This window comes from Zalophus californianus, chromosome 4 (genome assembly GCF_009762305.2).
Source record: "Zalophus californianus isolate mZalCal1 chromosome 4, mZalCal1.pri.v2, whole genome shotgun sequence".
Classification (NCBI taxonomy): domain Eukaryota; kingdom Metazoa; phylum Chordata; class Mammalia; order Carnivora; family Otariidae; genus Zalophus; species Zalophus californianus.
Genome location: NC_045598.1, coordinates 47,566,757 through 47,572,134, shown reverse-complemented (window position 1 = coordinate 47,572,134; position 5,378 = coordinate 47,566,757). Strand labels below are relative to the sequence as shown.

At 45.3% G+C, this 5,378-nt stretch overlaps 1 long non-coding RNA gene across 1 annotated transcript; it reads right to left on the bottom strand.

The window, feature by feature from the left end:
* Positions 1-1,726: 1,726 nt before the first annotated feature.
* LOC113908877 lies at positions 1,727-4,966 on the bottom strand. Its single transcript, XR_003515627.2, has 3 exons — positions 4,906-4,966; positions 4,405-4,505; positions 1,727-2,488 (listed from the first exon to the last, which is right to left on the bottom strand). It is a non-coding gene; the product is annotated as an uncharacterized LOC113908877 (long non-coding RNA).
* Between the last annotated feature and the right edge of the window lie 412 nt (positions 4,967-5,378).

The window sequence follows — 5,378 nt, the reverse complement described above, 5'->3', positions numbered from 1 at the left end:
CAGATTTCTGTTAAAAGGAAGAAGTTTCTGGCAGCCAGAGTCTTCCAAAGATAGAAGGGGCTGGCTTGACTGGAGTGAGCCATCACTGATGTGTAAAGCTTGTGTCCATTGTCAGGAGAGCCTAGTGTCAGATCAAAGATAGGTCTAGGTGGTCTCCAGGTGTTCTCTGGACTTGCCTTTACAACTCTGAAAATTCAGGAATCAACTTTGTCATGGTGCAAAGAGCCTCCTCAGACTCCTGCGAGTTTGGGCATTTAAGGTAGGACGGCTGGGAAGATGTCAATCTATTTGTCAGAACTACTACAACAGCAATGTGTGCTAAAAAGTGGTCCTAATATCCCTCCTATTTGTCTAGCCCTGGATAGCATATGAAACATCTTTACATGTTGCCTTGCCCACAACTCCAAGAGGTAAGTATAATTACTAGCCCCAATTTACCGAGATGAAACAACAGCTCAGAGAAGTTCCTAGTTCAGTAAGGAACACACATCCCATAAATTAGCAACCTGGGGCTCAAACCCAATCTACTGGTTCCCAATCCCTACCTTGTCTCACTGCCCAGCTTCCTCCCATCCTTCCCAACACTCAGTGTCCTTATGCTAGGTGACCATTCCTACCCCATCACTCAGACTGCTTGTGAAGGTCAGATGGGGCAAGGCATTTGAAAATACTTTGAACAGTTGGAATGATTTCCTTCCTGCCTTCCTCCCTCCCTCTCTTCCTCTCTTCTTTCCTTCCTTCCTTCAATGTTTACTGAACAGATTCAATGTTCTAGGCACTATGACAATCAGTTGGGATGCCAAGATGCATAATACACAGTCTTTGCCTTCAAGGAGCTACCAGGCGGGATGGGGGATAGAGACATTGCTCAAAAAAAAAATCACAAAGTGTGTCAATAGTGCAAAAATAAAAATGCATAAAATGGAGATTGCTCAAAGGTAGGGGTGAATAATTCAGATGGGGGAGTGGGACCATTAGAGAAGTCTTCCTGGAGGAGGTGACATCTGAACTAGGTTTGGAAGAAGGACTTGCATTTTACCAGGAAGATGGTGTTGGGAAGGTGTTTGGACAGGGAGAAGAAGGTATTTCAGAGTAATAAAGGAACACTGCCTGAGGCATAAAGATTTGGAACAGCATGGTGTATTTGGAGGCCTGGAAGTAATGCAATAGAGCTAGGATGTTGAGTAAGAACCAGGAGTAGTGAGAGATGGGACAAGAGAGGTCAGAAAGGTCAACAGGAAGATTCAAATCCAGCATAAGGAGTTTTGGTTCTATCCTAAGTGCAATGGGGAGTTTCTATAGCGGTTCAGTTGGAAAAGAGACATGTCAGGGTTTTAGAACTAGCACTTGCACTTGAGTATCAGAATATGGAATGGATAAGGGGGAGGAGGCTGACCATTCTCTGTCCCCCTCTTCCATGTTCCCAAATCCATTTTCAACCCCTGTCTGCCCAGCTCTGTGTGACAGGAGGCCAACCCCTGCTGACTGCAACTTCTGGGCTCCCTTGAACCACACTGCTGGGTTCAAACAATGGGAAGTGCCAGCAAAGAGAAGGGAGATGAGTGGAAGGAGCATTGTGTGATTTCTTCCTTGTTTCTTCTCTGCTCTGCATAGCTTCTCTGGTATTTCCCACTGGGCAGCCCTTCCTCCATAGTTCTTGTTCTCAATGGGCTTCAATATCTTTATTCCTTCCCCCTGTGTCTTCAGTCCCATAGGTGGTAACAGCTTCCAGCAGTTGCTAGTCTCTCGATGCCTCCATTAACCCAGCCCCCACCTCCCTGATTGTCCTTCATTAATGGTCCTTCATTTGAACCAGGTGAGATGAGTTCTGCTTCCGGCCAAAACCCTGACTGATACCGGGAATTGAGGTTAGACAGAGATCTGCAGAGAGGCAGAGCCATTGCAGTAATCTGAGAGAGGGGTGCAGAGGTAGTAGTGGTGAAGAAAGGGAGCCGAGTGGGATTCTTTCCAAGAGGGGAAGCCATGAGTCTTAATTTCAGCTTGTGAAGAGTCTCCAGGAGGGAGAATTCCTGCAGGACTGAATGGGTGGTGGGGCACTCCCCAAAATGGAGAATTCAGGAGGAGAAGCAGGTTCCAGTGGGCTGATGAGATCAGTTGTGATCAGCTGAGTCTGAGGTGGCTGTGGGACACCAGGAGATGTTCAGGAGACTGGTGGACTAGAAGATCTGGCCTGGAGATTCAGCCAAGACACCAGCAGCACAGACCTAACAGTTAAAGTCCATGGACAACTGGAAAATGCACTAAATTTGCCACAGGCTCATCTCACTAGTTGTCTTAATAATTATTGATATATAAAGAAGTAGAGTTATAATGACCTAAGATCTCACAGAAGACTGTTCAGAAACTGCCTGCCTTGTACCTTGATTGATTACCCTCCTCTTGAAGATGTAGGGGTTTGTTTTTCAAATCCACAATTTTCCCTGGCATTCCATTTAGTCGTTCCTATTTTTCACCACCAGATTGTTTGCTGGGGAAAAGAACAAAAACAGCAACAGATGTCTTTGTTTTGGAGTTTTGCAAAACTCTCTGGTTAAGATAACACTTTCAATTAAAGAAGTTGTATCATCCAAATACCATATGCCAACAAGCCCTCATTTGCAAAAATCACCTGCTTTCAGAACTTGATGAGTCCTCTTAAACCACCACCCAGTAGCTAAGGTAGGCATCTAAACAGATCCCTTCATCTCTCCTCTGGATTCTGAAAACTTCCATCCAAAAGGTGAAGTCAAGAAGATATCCTCTGATTGGTCCTCTGGCCTCTGCCGACATTCATCACCACTTCCTCAGTCTTCATGCATATATAAGCACGTACACCACACACACACACACACACACACACACACACACACACACACACACACACACACACACACACACACCTCCTGTATGTATATAGCCTGTGCTATTCATTGCATATAAGGGCCTGGAACATTTTAGGCACTTAGCAAATCCTGTGGGATAAATGAACTCATTCCTCCTTTCCTTCCTTCATCCCTCTCTCCATGTTTGTTTCTTCTACAGCTTCACATTTTCTGAGACTTCTGTGCTGCACAGTTGCTAAGCACGGAAAGTACAAAGGTAATTAATCAGACTCCCTGTCCTCAGGATACCTACTATCTAGGAGATGGCCACATGCAAAAAAGAGCTCCAATCCCAGGGAGACTGTGAGCTCCTTGAAGGCAAGAATCAGTCTCATTCCCTGTGCAGCCCCTTTTTCACAGTGCTGGGACCTCAGCAGGCATTCGGTGTCTGTCGAGTGAAATGTTTGTTCAATGAGACATGCCCTGCCAAGACAAGAGAGTGCCATGGTGCAGGAACGCGGGGGATGCCATGCTAAAATTCTGAGTGAGAGTGAGCCGGGCAAGACTCGGGGAGCAGTGGGACGTGCACTGAGTGCTGGGAAGGATGGAGAACAGCAGGAGGGCAGGGCCTGCTGGGCCATGGGAAGCCCTTCAACCAAAGCATGGAGTCATGATGCTGCTTACGACTGAAGTGACCATCAATGGTGAGCCATCCAGTTTGGTCACGACATCAGGTGAGAGGAGGATTCCACATGATCTGAGTCCCATTACAGAGGATCCTTAATGTCTGCTTAGAGTCTGGGTTTTGTTAGACACTGGGTACTACAGCACACTGTGACAAATATAAAGTGGCATCTCATCCAGGGCAAGCCTGTTATAGACTCACCCCGCTCTCACCTGTGTTGTGAATCTTGGGTAAAAGTTTCATGTTCCCTATTTGACCACAAGCAATTTCAGAATGGGAATCAGGATTCAATATTGTTGGAATAGTCAGCTGGATATTCTCCATTTGCCCATACAGACCCACTCTCACTACTTCTCCATCTGACTCTGTGTCCCAGGATGCTGACCTTATAAAAGACCTTATAAAGTTTCCCTTGCCCTCTAGCTCTCAGCTGGGTCTGGCCAATAGAAGCCACCAGTAGGAAATCACAAAGAAGAGAGTAAGGATGGCATATCGGCTCCCCCGGCTCCCTCTGTGTCTGGTTGCTATGGGTTAGCTATATTCCTCTACCAAAGGCCACAGATCCTGAAAAGTGGCCCTTTCTATATGATTACTCTCTTCTGGTTCCATAACCGACTAGCTCTCTGAGCCTTAATTCCTCATGTGGACATTTGGATAACAATTCCTACTACATAATGTGATTGTAAGGATTAAAGAAGATAATATTCACAAAGTACTCAGGATAGAACAGGTACTTTATAAATGATAAGCTTATTTTACACAGAAAAAAATATGCATATGTATATTGCGATTAGTACTCAGAACAATGTTGAAAACCCACATGGACAGACAGCCTCAACTGAGTACTCTTCTTCTGTTACAAATTACTGCCCCAAACATACAGACAGATGTACATACAATTCTTCATGAGTTAAATGAAGTTGTCAGCGCTTGAAGCTTCTTGTTTAGACTCTTCCTGTTTCTTTTACTTGGCCAAGTCAGAAGTTCCATGTGGGAGACTGTGCAGGTGGAAGGGATGTGACCAGAAGGAGACAGAAGAAAAAGAACATATTTGAAAGTTGTCATGTGCTATGTACTTCCATGTCTCCTATCCCATTACATTTTCACAGGAGCACACATAACGTAGGCAGAATTCTTATTTTCACTGGTGAACGTGGTGAAGTTCAGAGAAGTTAGGGACTTTGCTCAAAGCCATGCAAGTACTCAAGAGTGAAATCAGGATTTGAGTCCAGCTGTTCTGGTCCCCAAGCCACACTCAGCCTTCCTAGTGCCTCACTGCTGAGAGCAAGCCACCTCTTGCAGCCAGACAGCTAGAATGTTTATGTGTTTTTCTCCTTAAACTCAAACTTCTTTGGCTGGAAGCAGCAAATCATTCCAAGACACGTGACAGTTACTCACTTAGGAGTGAGCCACAGGTCTTTCCTGGCTGGCTCTGCCAACTCTTCTCTTTTAATTGTTTCTGGGGGAGGGGAAAACTCCATGTTAATGGAATTCCAAAAAAGAATGTTATGGTGACAAAGCAGGGAGAAAGCTCAGACAATGGGAGGAAATGTTGAAAGATTCCCTTTCATCTCCTAACGGCAGTTTGGGGCTGCATACATCCACCCCTGGGAACAGACTCCAAGAGCGAATGTTCCCCACGATGAGGAGCCCACATTTCGTGAGTGCACAGTTACTCTTCCTTCCGTTTTTTAAAAATATTTTTCTAACCAGGTCTCCGGAACTGAATATAAACACTGCAAGGGTTGTTTCATCCTTTCCAAAACAGCATTTCACTCTCCAGCCCCTCTCTAATGCCCCTGGTGAGAATTTGAGTATCTAGATAAATGGATCTGAGCCTTTGAAATCTTGGGAAAAAGAGGTGTGACATA